The sequence below is a fragment of the Mirounga leonina genome, unplaced genomic scaffold (assembly GCF_011800145.1).
Source record: "Mirounga leonina isolate KUSES-001 unplaced genomic scaffold, KU_Mleo_1.0 Mir_101799, whole genome shotgun sequence".
Taxonomy (NCBI): domain Eukaryota; kingdom Metazoa; phylum Chordata; class Mammalia; order Carnivora; family Phocidae; genus Mirounga; species Mirounga leonina.
In genome coordinates this window covers 4945043-4964814 of record NW_023270210.1, presented here as the reverse complement: position 1 = coordinate 4964814, position 19772 = coordinate 4945043, and positions in this window count along the sequence as shown.

Here is a 19772-nt window from a genome sequence, read left to right as displayed (position 1 = left end):
TTTGCCACTTTTATTTTATTGTACTGGAAGTGCTAGCCAGAGTGATTAGGCAAAAATAAAGCCATACAAAGTGGAAAAAAAAAGAAGTAAAAAAGGAAGCAAAAGGAGAAGAAAGTACTTAAAAGTAAGTTTATCTAAGGAAGTACAAGACCTGTACACTAAAAACTACAAAACGGGTGCCTTGGTGGCTTAGTAGGTTAAGTGGTTACCTTTGGCTCAGGTCATGATCCCAGGTCCTGGGATGAAGCCCCGTGTTGGGCTCCTTGCTCAGCAGGGAGTCTGCTTCTCCCTCTTCCTCTGCCCCTCCCCCTGCTTGTGTGCTCTCTCAAGCTCTCCCTCTCTCTCAAATAAATTAATAAAAATTAAAAAAAATAAAAACTACAAATCATTGCTCAAAGAAATTAAAGAAGACTTCAGCATATGGAAAGACATTTTGCATTCATGGATTTGAAGACTTAATTTGTTAAGATAGCAATCCTACCAAAGCAAATTACAGATTCAATACCATCCCTATAAGAAATCCCAACAACCCTTTTTGAAGAAATGGAAAAGCTGATTCTAAAGTGTATATGGAGTGCAGGTGCCCCTTTGGATCACTACTTTTGTATCCTTTGGGTAAATACCTAGTAGTAAAGAGCCCAGATGGCCATCGACAGATGAATGGATAAAGAAGATGTGGTGTATATATATACAATGGAATATTACTCAGCCATCAAAAAGATGAGATCTTACCATTTGCAATGATGTGGATGGAACTAAAGGGGATTATGCAAAGTGAAATAAGTTAATTAGGGAAAGACAATTACCATATGATTTCACTCGTGGAATTTAAGAAACAAAACAGGATCATAGGGGAAGGGAGGGAAAATAAGACAAAATCAGAGAGGGAGACAAACCATAAGAGACTCTTAAGTATAGGAAACAAATTGAGGGGTGCTGGAGGGGAGGTGGGTGGGGGGATGGGGTAACTGGGTGATGGGCATTAAGGACGGCATGTGATGTAATGAGCACTGGGTGTTCAGAATCCCTGAACTCTATGTCTAAAACTAATAATACACTATATGTTAATCACTTGAATTTAAGTAAAATAAAATAATAAAGTGTATATGGAATCTCAAGGAACCCAGAATAGGCAAAACAATCTTGAAAAAGAACAAATTTGGAGGACTCATATTTCCTAATTTCAAAACTTACTACAAAGCTATAGTAATAAAATGACATGGTATTGGTATGAAGATAGACATGCAGAACAGTGGAATAGAATGGGGATCCCAGAAATAAACTCTCTCATATAAGGTCAAATGATTTTTTACAAGGGTATCAAGAATATGCAATGGGTAAGGACAGTCTTTCCAACAGATGATGCTGGAGAAACTAGGTATCCACATGCAAAAAAAGTGAAGTTGGACACTTACCTTACACCATATACAAAAATTAACTCAAAATGGATCAAAGACTTTAGCTTAATAGCTAAAAGTATAAAACTCTCAGAAGAAAACATAAAGAAAAACCTTCATGGCATTGGATCTGGCAGTGATTTCATGGATATGACACCAAAACAGCCAATGAAAGAAAAAATAGATAAATTGGATTTCATCAAAAGTAAAAACTTCTGGGGCACCTGGGTGGCTCAGTTGGTTAAGCGACTGCCTTCGGCTCAGGTCATGATCCTGGAGTCCCTGGATCGAGTCCCGCATCGGGCTCCCTGCTCAGCAGGGAGTCTGCTTTGCCCTCGGACCCTATCCCCTCTCATGTGTTCTCTCTCATTCTCTCTCAAATAAATAAATAAAATCTTAAAAAAAAAAAAAAGTAAAAACTTCTGTGCATCAACAGACACAATCAAGACAGCTACCATATGATGTAGCAATCCCACTTCTAGGTATATATCCAAAGGAAATGAAAGCAGATTATTGAAAAGATATCTGCACTCCCAGGGCGCCTGGGTGGCTCAGTCGTTAAGCGTCTGCCTTCGGCTCAGGTCATGATCCCAGGGTCCTGGGATCGAGCCCCGCATTGGGCTCCCTGCTCGGCCAGGAGCCTGCTTCTCCCTCTTCCACTCCCCCTGCTTGTGTTCCCTCTCTAGCTGTCTCTCTCTGTCAAATAAATAAATCTTTAAAAAAAATTTAAAATTAAAAAAAATAATAAAAAAGATATCTGCACTCCCATGTTTATTGCAGCATTATTCACAATGGCCAACACATGGAAACAACGTAAGTGTCCATCAATGGATGAATGAATAAAGAAAATGTGGTTTATATACACAGTGGAATATTATTTGGCCATGAGAAAGTAGGAAATCCTGCCATTTGTAGCAACTTGCATGGAGCTTGAGGACATTATGCTAAGTGAAATAAGCCAGACAGAAAAATACTGTATGATATCACTTATATGTGGAATCCAAAAAGGACAAGCTCAGAGAAACAGAGATCAGAGTACGTTAATGTAAAGCATGGTGATTATAGCTAATAATACTGTGTCATATCCTTGAGTGTTGCTGAGAGTAGATCTTAAATGTTCTCCAAAATAGAAATGATAACTATGTGACAAGAGAGAGGTGGCAGCTAATACTATGGTGATAATCATTTTGCAGTTTATAGATCTATCAAGTCAACATGTTGTACACCTTAAACTTCAGATGTTATGTGTCAATTATATCTCAATAGAGCTGGGAAGAAAATTTTAAAAGATAAGGTACAACTTGCAGAATGGACAAAAATGTCAATAAAGCATATAGCTGATAATAGTCTATTATTCACAATTTATAAAGAACTCTTTCAACTCAACACACACAAAAAGACAATTTAAAAATGAGCAAAAAGTCTTGAATAGACATTTTTTATAATAAGATACACAAATGACTAAAAAGCACAGGAAAAGATGTTCAACATCATTAGTCATTAGAGAAATGCAAATCAAAACCGAATGGGATACTACTTCAGACCTGCTAGAATGGCAATCATCATCATCATCATTTGAAAAGTAAAAAGTGTTTGTGAGGATATGAATAAATTGAAACCCTTGTATATTGGTGGTAAGAATGAAAAACGGTGCAGCTGTTGTGAAAAATGTTTGCCAGTGGTAAAAGGTTGTCAGTTTGTCAAAAAGTTAAACGTAGAATCACTATATGACTTATCAATTCCACTCCTATGTATATGCTCAAAATAATTGAGAACAGGTATTCAAACAAATACTTGTGTACAGATGTTCATCAAAGCACAATTCACAATAGCAAAAGGTAGAAACAACCCAAATGTCCATCAATTTGTGAATGAATAAGCAAAATGTATAGGCTTATAAAGAAATATTCAGCCACAAAAAAAATGAAGTCCTGACACATGCTACAGCATGGATGAACCTTGAAAACTTTGCTGAATGAAAGAAGCCAGACATAAAGATAACATATTGCAAATTCCATTTATATGAGATATACAGAATAGGTAAATTCATAGAGAAAGCAGATTAGTGGTTGACAGGGGTCGGGGAGGAGGGAATGGGGAGTGTGACTACTTAATGGATATGAGGTTTGCTTTTGGGGTGATGAAAATATTTTGGAACCAGATAGAGGTGATAGTCATACAACTGCAAATGTACTAAATGGCACTGAACTGGACACTATAAAATGAATTCATGTTATGTGAATTTTACCTCAAGTAAAATAAACGAATGAATGAATGAATGAATGAAAAATAAATACTATAAAAAAAAAGAATTAATCTGCTTAAAACCAAATAGTGCTTTCCCCTTCTCTCAATTGTCCTTTGCCCTCAACATAAAGTCAAGATCCTCAGCCTAACATGCTGGGTTAAAGATCTAGCTTCTCTGTCTAGCCTCATCTGCCAACCACCAGCCTTTCTTTTTCATTACATGTAATGATTTCTTTTTTCTCTGACATTGAGCAACCTGGCCCTCATTATCTCAAATAGGTTCACTATTCATTCCCACCTAGTAAACCTATAAGCAATTACAGAATTGCTAAGTCATAGTCCTGTGAGAACCAGATATACTAATTGGGGTACAGAACTTGTGTAATCTTCAGTGTGGTTTTGCTCTTCCTAGAAGAAATATACCCAGTAACAGATGAGTCTAACCATGTAACAGATTGGCATTTACACTGGACCTTCCAGTGGCGGGTGAATTTAAGGGGCAAGGGACTAGATCCGAGGACATTGGTGAGAGGGTGAGCAGTGACAAGTGTCTAATTCAGGCTGCTGGCCATAGGCATGGGAAAGAAGGACAGCTGGACACAGGCTTGCAGTACAAACTTACTTGGGGGCCAGTGAATATTTTCAAGCATGGTTGAGTCTTGACTAGCCAGGCATTCCAAGACACTCTCCCGGCTGCAGGGCAGAGGTCAGGGAACGGCTTGAGGCAGAGACTGATCAGTAGAGAAAGAACAAACCATCTGTCCAGGAGTGAGCTGCTGAGAGCATGACTGAGACAGGGACTGGGAGTGGAGAGGAGAGCGACACAGAATGCACTCATGAGCCTTCACTGCTTTCCTCGGAGAGGATACTTTTCCAACAGTGACTTGCTGCCCACAACTTCACTTCCTCTTCACCTCTGGAGCCGCATAAACTGATTGGAGACTAGATTTTTGCTTGAACTTCATCCTTCCTTGCTGGTGAGGCCTCTCTTTTAAGAGTAAACCTAACTGCAGTTTTGGTTTCATTCACCCATATGGCACCCCTAGATTTCAGCAAGAAGGAGTTCACAGTTGTGAGCAAAATTTTAAAACATCCCTAAAGAGGTACTGTGTCCCTTCTATCTCCAATACGGCATCTCAGATGACCCACTGGAAACTAGTCTGCAGGTTATAATCCTTTTCAGGTTGTTTAAATTTTTTAAATTGGCATCTTTAAATTGGCAAACTTTTTCTTCTTTCAAAATCCCTTGCCATCCCTGAATGAACAGCAGGAAACACGGAACCAGAGAACACTTACTGGTAATAATTGCTTTTCTGGTTCAAAGCTTTCAAAGTGTCACCTTTCTCATTCGTGCACACAGAGATACATGTGAATACATCTCCCAGCTTCCACAGTTACCACCAAATAGTCAAATTTAATAAGCACCATGTGATAAAGCAAGACATCCCACAGCAGAACACACAGGTGAAAGCTGGCTGCCTCTACAGCCCTCTGCTCTCCTACAGCCCTATCATAAATTCTGCACTTGTCTACAGCCCTCAAGTATAATGTGTCTTGTATATTTTCGGCAATTAAACTCTCTTTGAAATGAGCTTGAAACACGCTTGATTAATCCTTTACAAAGTGAGGAATTATTCTTGGTTTCAATTGTATGAATGAAGCTCTTCAGGGATCCACCAGGAGCTAGAATCTCCCCCAAAGAGATGGCCTGCTATGTTCCAACATCTGTAGAGAGACTAAAAAGACACCTTCATTCTCGATGTGGATGAGTCCTCTGTTGTAGATTACATCGTCCCAACCCTGGGCTTCTCAGGCCATTTCTTTAGCTAGAGGTTGAACCCAAAGCCCAAGTTCATAGAAATCAGGAAAAGGACTACCCTAATCCCCACCCCCTTCACCGAGTGGACTATGGGTGCTTCCCACTCTCCCTCCACAAAACCCTTTTGCCAATCACTGCCAACTGTGGGAGGTCCACCCAGAGCAAGATCTCTAGGGTGAGATCTTGAGGAAATTGCCTTACCTCTCTGAGAACTTGAGAAACTATCTAAAATGGGAACTATCATGTTTCCCACAGACTGTTGGCAGTTGCTGTTAAGATGAGTAAAACACCAATGCCCACAGAAGCTGTTCTGAATCGAGAGTGGCTGTAATATTGAGCTCCCATTGCTTTCTTGTAGGGGTCCATGGATTATCTTTTAATGTGAGAAAAGGACCATGGTACCCAAACATGTTTATACCTTCACCCCCCCCCCCCCACCCGGTGGATACTCAAGAATGTCTTGAGTATGTGAAGCTCAAGAGTAAAGTAACAAGGGATAAAGAAGGACTCATGGTGGCTGCCTAGTGGGATTTTGAAACTCTCTGGCGCTGGAAATGTCTGTATTGTGGGGGGCTTGAACATCTGATTGGATTCTGGAAACAATGGAAGTATCCTCTATTTCAAAAAACAAGTGCTAATTCTTCTTGTGCTCCTTTTCAGCTTTGGTTGTCAGCTGCACCCGCAGACTGCCAGACACGTCCCACACACGGCCAGCCAGCCACAGACACGTGAAGACGGCTCCTGCCGTCTCCTGCTGGGTTCAGGGAGAACTTCATGGAGTGGACACTCTCTTCACTTACCCAGGGAAGCGCTCTCTTGGGAATGCTTCATTCTTCCCTTTCTGCATGTCTCTTCCATAGGATAGTTTCATTAGTGTTACTGAACCTAAATATGATAGATGATTATGAATAATAGTTATTGAAAAGCATGGGAGTAAATCTTCGTGAAGTCATGTTAGGCAATAATTTCTTAGATATGACACAATCTTAGTCTGCTTGGGCTACCATAACAAAACACTATAGACTGGGTGGCTTAAATAATACAAATTTCTTTCTCACAGCTCTGGAGACTGGTAGTCCAATAGCACGTTCATGGCAGGGTTCAATATCTAGTAAGAATCCTTTTCTTGGCTTGTAGAGGGGCACGTTCTTTCTGCATCCTTTCCTCCATGCTCACACACAGAAAGACAGTATAAGGGCACTAATCCCATCATGGGGACCCCACCATCATAAACTCGTCTAACTCTGTCTCCCAAAGGCCCATCTTCAAATACCATCACATGGGGGTAAGGCTTTAACATGAATTTGGGGGTAGAGACACAGTTCAGTCCATAGCAGATACCAATACACACGTGACAAAAAAAAAGATAAATTGGATTTCATTAAAATTAAAAATGCTTGTGCTTCAAAGGACATCATGAAAAAAAACAGAAGACCACCCACAGATTAGGAGAAAACACTTTTAATCATATATATGATAAATGTCTAGTATCCAGAATTTGTAAAGAATTATTACAACTCAACAAAGAAAAATCAACCGATTTTAAAAGGAACAAAAATTTTGAATAGATATTTCTCCAAGTAAGATGTGTAAATAACCAGTAAGCACATGAAGAGATGCTCAACAGAATCATTAAGGAAATGCAAATCAAAACTACAGTGAGTAAGGACTTCAAACTTGCTGGCTAAAATAAAAAGAGAAAATAACAACTGTTGGCGATGGTATGGAGAAATTGAAATCTTCATATATTGCTAGTGGGAACGTAAAATGGTGCAGTCACTGTGCAAAGCAGTCAGCAGTTCCTCAAAAAGTTAAACATAGAGTGTAACCATATGACCCACTGATACTACTCCCAAGTATATATCCAAGAGAAGTGAAAACATATGTCCATACAAAAACCTATACAAAAATGTGCATAGCATCATTCCGTATACATAATCACCCAAACTGGGAAACAATCCAAATGTCCACCAACTGATGAATGCATTAAAATATGGTCTATCCATATAATGTAATATTACTGGCCAATACAAATAGATGAAATGCTGATACATGGTACAATATGGATGAACATTGAATACTGCATGATTAGGCAGAGAAACCAGACAGAAAAGACTACATATTTTATTACTGTATTCATATGAAATATCCAGAATAGGCAAATCAATAGAGACAAATAGATTCATGCTTGCCTAGGGCTAGGGAAAGGGGTAATGGAAAGTCACCGCCAATGAGTGATAGCTTCTTTTTGAGGTGATGAAAATGTTCTAGAGTTAGTGGTGATGGTCCACAATCTAGTGAATATACTAAAAAGCACTGAATTGGGTGCCTGGGTGGCTCAGTCGTTAAGCGTCTGCCTTCGGCTCAGGTCACGATCCCAGTGTCCTGGGATCGAGCCCCGCATCGGGCTCCCTGCGGCTCCTCCCTCTCCCACTCCCCCTGCTTGTGTTCCCTCTCTCACTGTGTCTCTCTCTGTCAAATAAATAAAATCTTAAAAAAATAAAATAAAAATAAAAAGCACTGAATTGTACACTTTAAAATGATAAATCATATGGTATATGAATTATATCTCAATAAAGAATAAGGTAGTGAAAACAGTAGTGGGAGAGGGAAAGTGCACAGATGGAGAGGCCCTCTGTGGTGCAGCCTGCTGAGACTGCTGGCAGCTGAGACAGCAGGGACTCTGGGAAAACCCTGGCGTCACAGGCCCTACAGGAAGCACAGGGAAAGGCAGCTCACCAGGGGAAGATTTTGAAGCTCGTAGCAACAATGAACCTGGACCCAGCTAAACTACTGACTATATGTCCTACTTCCCACACACTAACAGTCTAGTAGAAGAAAAGGCATGCCAATTTCCAACCATAAATGCTATTTACCTCGGTCTCTGCTGTTCTCCTACAAATGATGTCTGGCTGGCATCCAATAAAAAAAAAATTACAAAAACCCAACAGTTCAAAATCCAGAACTGTCAACCCACTGCCAATAGTAAAAACAATAAATAGAACTGTACTCCAAGGTGATCTATATGCTAGTTGTATTAGGAAGAAACTTTAAATCACCTATGATTAACATGCTAAATAATCTAGAAGAAAAGATGAATAGTGTGCATAAAAAGATTGGTAATTTTAACACAGATATAAACAATAAGACAATGAAATGGAAATGCTAGAATTAAAAAACAGTATCTGCTAAAAGGATTATAAACAGACTGAACATGGTAGAGGAAGGAGAATTAATTTGAGATAAGTAATTAGAAATTATTCAAATGAAATACAAAGAGGACAAAAAGAACTGAAAAATAGAGCATCCAAAAGTGGCGCGATAATATAAAATGATGTAGTTTGTGTGTTATTCTGAAGTTCCGGAATAAGAAAGAGGTAAAGAACATGGTAGAAGATATATTTGAAGAGATTATAGACAAGAATTTTCTAAAATAAGCAAAAGACAAAATACACACACACACAGAGCCAATTAGCTCATGAAACACTAACCAGGATAAAAAGGACACATAATACCCAAACTATTGAAAATGAAAGAAAAGTTTACATAAAGAAAACAAGGGCAACAAGAAGAAAGAGAAATATTATGTATAGAGAAAAATGAGAATTACAGATTTTCATCCAGAAAGCAAAAAATAATGATCTTTATAGTGTTAGAAGGAGGGGAAAACAACTTCTCAACCCCAAATCCTGTATCTAGTGAAAATTTTGTTTAAAAATGAATGGGGGGGGGGGCGCCTGGGTGGCTCAGTTGGTTCAGCGACTGCCTTCGGCTCAGGTCATGATCCTGGAGTCCCGGGATCGAGTCCCGCATCGGGCTCCCTGCTCAGCAGGGAGTCTGCTTCTCCCTCTGACCCTCCCCCCTCTCATGCTCTCTCTAGCTCATTCTCTCTCAAATAAATGAATAAAATCTTAAAAAAAAAAAATGAATGGGGGGGACCCTGCATGGCTCAGCCAGCTGAGCATCCGACTCTCGATTTTGGTTCAGGTCATGATCTCATGGGTCCTGGGATCCAGCTCCACAGCAGGCTCCTCACTCAGCGGGGACTCTGCTTGAAAAATTCTCTTCCTCTGCCCCTGCCCCCACTTGTGCGGGCGTGCTCCCTCTCTCTAAAATAAATAAGCACATCTTTAAAAACAGATGATGTGTCTCTTAAAAAAATGAATGGGAAATATTTTTACAGACAAACAAAAGCCGAGAAAATTCATTGCCAGCAATACACTAAGAAATTTTAAAGAAAATTCTTCATGCAGATGGAATATACTAGTATGTGTAAATGTGGGTATATACAAAGAAATGACAAGCACCAGAAATTGTAAAAATGAAGGTAAATATAAAAGGCAATTTTTTCTTATATTTAGACACCTTAAAAGACAATTGACTCTCTAAGGCAAAGGTCTGCAAACTGCTACCTGTAGGCCAAATCCAGATTGTGGCATGTTCGTGTTCAGCCTTTGAACTAAGAATAGTTTTAAAGGCTTATATATTTAATGGACTTTGCAATCTGCAAAAACTACATATTTACTATCTGTCTTTTTATGGGAAAGTGTGCTGGCTTCTGATATAAAGCAAGTATAGCAACGATATATTGAAGGGAGGAAATGGAAGTTTACTGTTTCAAGGATATTATATTATGCCTGAATTGGTATAATATTACTTGAAGGTAGTCTAATAAGTAAAACTTGTAGTTTGTGTGTTATTCTGAAGTTAGAGCATAGAGCAACCACAAAAATCCAAAAGCTATATAACTATCAACCAATAGTATGCATAAAATAGAATCATAAAAAATAGTCAATTTATCAGAATTTATCAGAAAAAGTTTGCAGAAAAGAAAGGAGGAACAAAGACAAGATGGATGACTAGAAAGTAACAGGCAAATGGTATAATGGTATAATTACATTAAATGTAAGTGGTCTAGGGTCAAGATGAATTAGGGATATTCTTCCTTGTCTGTTCCATTGAAAGTAACTATAAACCTTAAGGGGAAAAAATATAGAGCAGTTACCTGAGAACTACAAAAACTAAGTGTTATATATACACATATACCTTCTTGCTCTGTCAGCTGAGAAAGCCTAGAAGCAAGGACATACCAGTGGCAATGGATGCATGTGGTATCAATTTCTGACCTTATTTCCCAATAAAGAAAACCAGGGATCCTAAAGGAAATAAATGATTCTGAGGCTGGTGCAGGAAATATACAGATAAACCTGGGACATCTTGTCATGCCAGAATAGAAGGAAATGCTCAAAAACAAACAAAACAATGATGGGGTATGTCAAAGGGTCACAGGAGTCAATGAAAAGAGCTCCCAATGGCCAAATCTGGAAAAATTTGAGCAAATAAATAAAACTTGTACTGCATTATAACCCAAAGCATAAAATAAATATCCATGAGCTCATAGTGAGAACAGAAAAATTTCTTATGCCAAAGAATTCCAAATCGTTTATGTAGATACTCCCCCACTCAAGGAGATGAAACATAACCCTCACTCCTTAACTGTGGCCTGCACAGAGTGACTTCCAAATAATAGAGCATGGACAGAGAGAGAAAAGAACATTTGGGGGAGAAGCCTAACCAACACCATCTCAGCCAGGTAATCAAGATCAACATCACCAGTGATGAGTCATATTGATAGAATGTACCCTTGATGTGATGTGATGAGAAGAGCACTTTACCTTTCTGGTCTTACTCCCCAGACTCACAACAACGATCTACTTACAAGAAAGACACCAGACAAATTCAAATAGAGGGACATTCTATAGTATACCTAACCAGTACTCCTCAAAATTGTCATCATCAAAAAGAATGGAAAGTCTGAGAAACTGTCACTGCAGAGAATCTTAAGGAAACATGACAGCTACATGGAATGTGGTATACTGAACATGATCCCGTAACCAAAAAAGGACATTAGGTAAAAACTAAATATAAAAATATAAATAATTAATACTATAAATATTAAATAAATTAACAATTTAATATATAAATAAATTATAAATGTTAAATAGAACTATACATTAAATTTAAATTGATATTAATATGAATATAATATGAAAATAAAATATAAAATCTATCTTAGAGAAAATATAGCCTTCAAAGCCAAAAATGTTTAGAATCTAGCCATTTATGGGAACTATCTGTTGGTCACTGGTGTAGAGCAAACTAGCATCAATGTACTGAGGGATTTATCACACAGGTGGAAGTAAAGCCCCAGGCCCAAAGCTGAAACCCTGTGGTGGAGCCTCAGCAACAGCAGGCCAGGTATCTAAGACTTGGAGGGAAGGTAATATGTGTCTCTGGTAAAGAAGATCTTTGGTACAACAAAGTGAGAGGTAACTACTTTGCTATTTTTCTCTTATTCCACCGCTTGGCCACCTAGGCAAATCCATTCAAAGGAAGTACACAACAGAGAGGGGAGATTATAGATCCCCTCCTAGTTAGAGGACCAGAAAAGAATCTCCTGGTAGCCAGAGAGTGAGGGGAAAATGGTGAAGAGGAACCAATATGAGCAAGGGATCCCATCAAGTTATGTAGGAAGTTCTGATTATACCTGAGCTGCTCATGCTGGAATCTCACCATAAATAGGATGCCAAAAGTTTAGAGAACTGAACCATCGGCAGGGCTCAGATGGGGCCCTGGGTTAGTCACAAACACTTTGGATCCAAATATCACTGCACCAACACAGCAAAATGCACATTTACTTCAAGTACACATGGAGCATTCACCAAGATAGACTCTATCCTGTGTCATTAAAATGTTTTTTTAAATTTAAATGATCCAGAGTATATTTTCTGAAATAAAGGAATCAAATTAGAAATCAAACAGTAGTGGAAGGACAAGAAAAACCTCAAAACACTTGGAAATTAAACAGCATACTCTAAAATCATCTCCAGACCAAAGAAAAGATCTATTTCAATTTTATTTCTTTCTCTTCTGTTGTTTTGTTTCTTTGCTTATTTCTTTCTTTTCTTCTGATCGTTTTGGGTTTTTTCTTCTTTTTCTAAGTTAAGGTGGAAACAGATTATTGATTTGAGATCTTTCTTAATCTAGGCATTAAATGCTATAATTTTCCCTCTTAACACTGACTGGCTGCATCCCATAAATTTTACAACTCTAGCCAGACAGACAAAGTAAAAAGAAGAGGAGACATACATTACCAATATTAAAACTGAAACTGGGTATCACTGCAAGCCCACAAGCATTACACTACAGACGTTAGAAGGATAAAAGGGAAATACTAAGAACAAATTTATGTACGTAAGTTCAAGAACTTAAATGAAATTGTGCAATTCCTCAAAAATCAGAAACTACTCAAACTTATCCTAGATGAAATGCATAACCTGAGTAGTACTACAACTATTCAAGAATTGATATCATAGTTTTAAAATTTTCTAAAAAGGATTTCTTTAGAACCACAGAAACATCAAAAAATCAAGCAGAAACTGTTAGAATCAATCTTGTTAGGACTCTGGAAAACAGTCAAAGGTTTGTAGCAGCAATGCCCCCAAGACTGTGAGCTCCTTGGAGCAAGGGCCACATGTCGTGCTCTGTATTCCTGGGCCCAGCATGGGCCTTGGCACTCAGTAGGAGTTCAGGAAATATTTGCTAAATAAAATCATCTCACTCAAAACTCACATGGTCGGGCGCCTGGGTGGCTCAGTCAGTTAAGCGACTGCCTTCGGCTCAGGTCATGATCCTGGAGTCCCGGGATCGAGTCCCACATCGGGCTCTCTGCTCTGCAGGGAGCCTGCTTCTCCCTCTCCCCCTCCCCCTGCTTGTGTCCCCTCTCTCGCTGTGTCTCTCTCTGTCAAATAAATAAATAAAATCTTTAAAAAAAAAAAAAACTCACATGGTCTTGTTGGATCAACTTTATTTGGCCTCTAATACACGCAACATATCAACACAACCATAAACATAGATAAGATCAGTAACACAAGTACACCTCTCTAAACATCTGCAGAAGTGCCTGATACTTAACACAGCCAACAGTAGACAGAACCATCCTAGTCTATCTGTAACTTTAAAAAGTCACATTTTTCATGAAAATCAGTACCATGCTGTGAAAGAATAAAATGATGGCAAGAGATTGCTCCCTGCAGAGTGAGCAAGCTGAGCCAGTATCCTCCAAGTACTGGAGGGACTGCTCTACCGTTTAGGAAGAAATGACCAATTTAGGAAGAAATGGCACAGTAGGAAGTCAAATTGGGTTTGGGGGCGGGGGGTACAATATTCCAATGGGCTCCAGAAGTATAAAACCAAGTATTTTCCTAAAGTATCCCCTGGCACATTCAAGAGACAGATACCTTTAACTCTCTTCCTAATAAGAGAAACATTCTGGCCCTTCTCCTGCTCGCATACATGTTCAGTGCCAGTACACAAGAAGAAAGTGCCTGAGCCGCCCAAGTGCTGGGCCTCACTTTCCTATCACTATTACTGGGAAGTGAGTGTGTGAAATAAGTACTCAGTAAGTTAGTTCACTTTTGCTTAAGTCAAAACCTAAGAATTTGTATTTGGTTAGCAACTCCACCATTCTAGTGACAGAAAAGTCAAGCCAGTTAAGGTGATACCTATGCAAAGAAATAAGCCTACAACCAAGATTCAGATGGAAACTGTAATTGTGTACATGACCATGGGTTAGCGAGTTCATGCTATACAATGAGGAAACTCAGCTAGTGTTTTCGGTTCCTCATCAAGACTTCATGCTTGCCTGGGTTTGGGGCCATGATGCAGAGCACAGCCACTGGATGGAGATTAACCTGAAAGAGTAAAAAGGGAACACATGTAAAGCAAATGTGATTCTTTACTGAAATACTTTGGTCTCAAAATGAGCAAAATATTGTTCTCATATGGGAGTTTAAATGGCACCCTTCTGAAGTATTGATAAGTACCCAGTGAGGAAGGTGAGCAAACAGGCAGTACATGAGAAAATAGCTCCAGCCCCCACTACCAAGAAGAATGAAGGATGACAGGGGCCCGGATGTGATCGTGGCACTCTGCTGCTTAATTCCCTGCCACCCATAAAGTTAGGTTCACATGCTGTACTCTGATATTCAGAGTTCCTCTAAGCTGGACCCAAACTCCCTTATCTTCTCTATACACACGATGATCCTGTTCATTATTGTCCATGTTAGAAGATTTCCGTTACACTGCAAGAAGTCGAGGCTGAATTTTTTGTTGTTGGGTTCTAATCTATGTGACAAGTTAGCCATGGTTAGCCCTGATGCCTGGGCAGGTAATTTAGGAAATTAGTCAAGTGCTGACCCCTCTCTTCTCTCCTTTCCTTATTTCTGCACCTGAGCTCAAGGGAGGGAGAACCCTGACAAACACTACCACAATTGGTGATCAAGGTCAACATCAACAGTGACAAATCATGTTGATATTATGTACCCTTGATGTGATGTGATGAGAATGGCACTTTATCTCTCTGGTCTTCCTCCCCAAAACCCATAATTCCAGTCTCATACTTCAGACTAACATCTCTTTTTTTAATGATGAATGGATGTTGATTTTTATCAGATACTTTTCTGTATCAATTTAGATCTGATTTTTCTCATTTAATCCATTAATGCAATAAGGCAATCCTGGTCCTACTCACCCCCAGATCCATCCATCACTCTCCCTGCTCTGCCCTAGATTATACAGGGGCTGACCCCTGCAGGCTACAATTCCTAAACTCACCAACATTTCGTTGTCATTCTGGTTCAGCTAATTGAAGACACCGTCCATCAAGAGATTAGAACCCAGAAGAATAGAGCAGTCAGAGATTTTCTCCTCCTTCCTCTACATCAAGTGGCATTTCCTTCAATGGCTACATGTTCTTCATGGCTCCAGCTACCATCATTGACCCATCATGGCTCCAGACTCTATTGAATCCAAAATCCAGGATCTAGTAACACTATTTCCTCTTCTTGTTCTTCTAGCCTAGAGGTGGGAGAGACTTCCTTGTATTGCTAATTACAGGGTTTCCCAATTCTCCCCTGCTTGGCTTCTCTATCACTTGTATAACTAATTCCTTCCATTAAATTCCCTCCATGTTAAATATTTACGGTGCTTTTGAATTTCCTGAACAATCCTGACTGTTACATGTGGCCAATTATATTGACTGATCTTCTAGTGTTAAACTTCTTTGCTTCCCTGGGTTAAACCCAACTCTGTCACCAGCAGTTAATTATGTTTAAGTCTCTTCTGTAATTAATAACAAAATTAAAATAAAATACTGTCAAACCCTGAAACTTCCTCCAAATAACATTCTCTCATAATCTTCACAGTTTTCTCAAAATAATTTTTACACTTTCTAATTTTGAGATATACACTGAAAATATTCTAATAGCATAAGTAATAGAATGATCTAGCCAACTTGTTAAAAATTCAAGCAATACAGGACACCTGGGTGGCTCAGTCAATTGAGCATCCAACTCTTGATTTTGGCTCAGGTCATGATCTCAGTGTCATGAAACTGAACCCTGTGTTGGGCTTCATGCTCAGCGGGGAGTCTGCTGGAAATTCTCTCTCTCCCTCTGCCCCTTCCCACTCTCTAAAATAAAAAAATAAATCTTTAGGGGCGCCTGGGTGGCTGAGTGGTTTAAGGCGACTGCCTCCGGCTCAGGTCATGATCCCAGGGTCCTGGGATCGAGTCCCGCATCGGGCTCCTTGCTCGGCCCGAAGCCTGCTTCTCCCTCTCCCACTACCCCCTGCTTGTGTTCCCTCTCATGCTGTCTCTGTCAATTAAATAAATAAAATCTTTTAAAAAAATAAATAAATAAAAATAAATCTTTAAAAAAAATTCAAGCAATACACATGCAGCTACATAGCATGACATGTGCAGTATAGCCCAAATGGTAATCTGAATTATATAGTCTTAAATAGGTGTATCAGAAAAAGAAATAAAGTACCCAAGAAATTCAAGAAGCTAAGGAATGAACGTTGTATTAAACCCAAAGGAGTAAAAGGTTGGAAATAATGAAGGTAAGTGTAGAAATAATGAATTAGAAAACAGTAAGACCAACTAACAAATGCCAATTCTTTGAAAATACTTATAAAACAGACATATTTTTTTTTTTTTGCAGATATGACCAGGTACTAAAGGAAAAAATCACAAGTAAACACTGTAAGTTAAAACTGTACAAAATATTGATGCAGAAGATATTTAAAAAAATTTTTTAAGATTTTATTATTTATTTGAGAGAGAGGGGGGTAGAGCACAAGCAGGGGGAGCAGCAGAGAGAGAGGGAGAAGCAGGCTCCCCGCTGAGCAGGGAGCCTGATGCGGGGCTCGATCCCAGGACCCTGGGATCATGACCTGAGCCGAGGGCAGATGCTTAACCGACTGAGCCACCCAGGCGCCCCGATGCAGAAGATATTTAAACGATGTAAAAACACAACAAATATATGATTCCCTCAAGATAACCAAATGGTGGACAAGGAAACCTTTCTACATATAGAAGTTTTTCAGCTAATAAACTAAGAATGAATGAGAGAATTAGAAAATCATTACTCTGCAACCCCCAATACACAAATAAAGGTGATGTTCATCGATGACTGCCAACTTCAGCACAAAGGACAATAAACATTATGTTCCTCATAATGGAAGTACACAGCATTACCTATGTAGCAGTCTTGTTAAAAAAAGAAAATACAGCAAACAACAAACATGCAAACTTAATTTGATCAAGTTTCTACCTGCGACTATCAATTTAAAGAAGTAGGAGGCCAAAGTACATGTTAAAGGACACTAAAGTGTTTTGTTCAACATAAGTCAGATTATGGGAAATGTCACATAATTTGACCTGCTTTTTCCCCCCAAGAACAATAATTGCAAGGGGGGGGGGAAAGGTGATGGTGGGGAATCTATTGATTAAAAAAGACTTAAGGGATATAACAAAAAAATCACAAAATATAGACCATATTTGTGATTCAAAGAAACTTAATTTTTTTTTACATATAAGTTAAATGTGAAAAGTAACTGGATATTTGATACTAATTACTTATTTAAATTTTTATGAATGATAATTGTATTGAATTTATGTTTTACAAAAGATTCCTTGTCTTTTAGAAATGCATATTGAAATACTGATGAGATGCGATGAAATAGCATAATGTCTTGGATTATCTTCACATTATTCCTTTGGTAGAGATGTGGGGAAAGTGAGGGTATAATGGAACCAGACTGACCATGTACTAAAGATTACTGATACTGGTTATCAGGTATATTGGGTTTGTTATACTATTCTCTACTGTTGTGTGTGTTTCAGATTTTCTATAATAAAGGCTTTGTTATAAATATCATGCAATTACATTTGAAATCCTGGGTGAAAGGGACAATGTTAAAAAAAATAAAGGACCAAATCAGTCCATAAAGAAATAGAAGACTTTAATTAAATAATACAAACTGAAACTATATTCAACACCCAAACTCTCCTGAACACCCAAACCACCCTGCTCCCAGACAGGCAGTTTGGGTGGTCAAGTCTACCAATGATCAGGAAAAACTAATCTCCATCTTAAGTAAAGTCTCCCAAAGCATACAAAAATATGGGGAATTATTTAACTCATTTTTCCAGGCTAGCTCTCTGTAATTCTAAAACCAGATAAGCCCCCCATTTCCACTGAGCCAAGTTCACTCTTATAGTAGCACATATCCTAAGTAAATTAATAGCATATTCAATATAGCAGTGAACTGAGTGAACAGGTTGTGGCTAAGAAATGAAAATATGGTTTAAATTAGAAAATACTTTCACTTGTAATCCCCATAATGACAAATTAAGGGGAAACATTGTATCATTGTATCATGTATGATAAAAGCCTTTGGAAAAAAAATCAACATGAGTACAAGGTAAAAACTTTCAACAAATTTCCTAATAGTTACCCCACACGTACTTAAATTTGAAATGTTAACTGGATTCCCTTTGAAGACAGGGACAAGACACAAATGTATGCTTTCACCTCTACCATTCAAAAGTACATTAGAACAGCCAAACTATGCATATCAAAATAAATGACTATTGAAAAGGAAGATAATGTTTTGTGACAATAGGATCATCTATGTAGAGAATTCAAAGAAATAGGTACACGGCTCTTCTTCAATTTCTTTCATGAGTGTTCTGTAGTTACTAGAGTATAGATCCTTTACCTCTTTGGTTAGGTTTATTCCAAGGTATCTTATGGTTTTTGGTGCTATTGTAAATGGACTCGATTCTTTAATTTCTCTTTCTACAGTTGCGTTGTTAGTGTATAAGAAAGCAACTGATGGGGGCGGAGCAAGATGGCAGAGGAGTAGGAGACCTGGATTTCATCTGGTCCCAGGAATTCAGCTGGATAGGGATCAAACCATTCTGAACACCTACGAACTCAACAGGAGATCGAAGAAAAGAAGAGCAACAACTCTCTCATCAGAAAAGCGACCACTTTCTGGAAGGTAGGACGTGCGGGGAAGTGAATCTGAGGCGATATTCGGGAGGATAGACGGCGGGGGAGGGGCCTCCGTCGGCCGCTTCTGGCAAGTGATAGAGGCGCGGAGCACAAAATCGGAACTTTTAAAAGTCTGCTCCGCCGAGGGACGTCACTCTGGTGGCTAAGCGGGGGGTGGAACCCTCCGGGACAGTGGGGTCTCAGGACCCTCGGGGTCACAGAAAGACCGGCAGAGCTCCCAGGTAACGGAGCAGGGAAGCCGGCTGCAGAGGCGGAGCCCAGGCGCGGGCTCTCAGCTCGGGGTTGCCATTGACCGTGATCCGCGGCACAGTCGGCCCCTGCTCCTCCAGCAGGGACCCGACAAGCGGCAGATCCGGGGAGACTCACCTTCCTCCCCCGGGAGGAGCCGCGCGGGAGGGCACCGCAGGGATCTGCTGGGTTTGGAGACTCCACCCGGGGTCGGGGGCCAGAGATAGAAACGCGCTTAGTCACAGGCCGGGTGAGCACGGAGTGCGGCCAGAGACCGGGGAGATGGGAGTGACTGACGGCTTTTCTCTGGGGGCTCACTGAGGAGGGGGCCCCGAGTTCTCGGCTCCCCTGGGGTGGAGATTGGGAGGCCGCCATTTTCACTCTCCGCCTCCAAAGCTGGACGGGAAGCTCGCAGGGAACAAAAGGCCCGGAGAGCAAACGCGAGCAGATGACTTAGCCGGGAGGGGGCCAGGGCGGGGCACTTCCGCCTCCGGCAGAGACATTTGGAAACCACGGCAACAGGCCCCTCCCCAGAAGATCAGCGAGAACAGCCGGCCAAGACCAAGTGTACCGATCAATGAGAACGGCAGAACGCCAGCGCTAGGGGACTACTGCACATAGAATTCACGGCTTTTTTACCATGATTCTGTAGTCTTT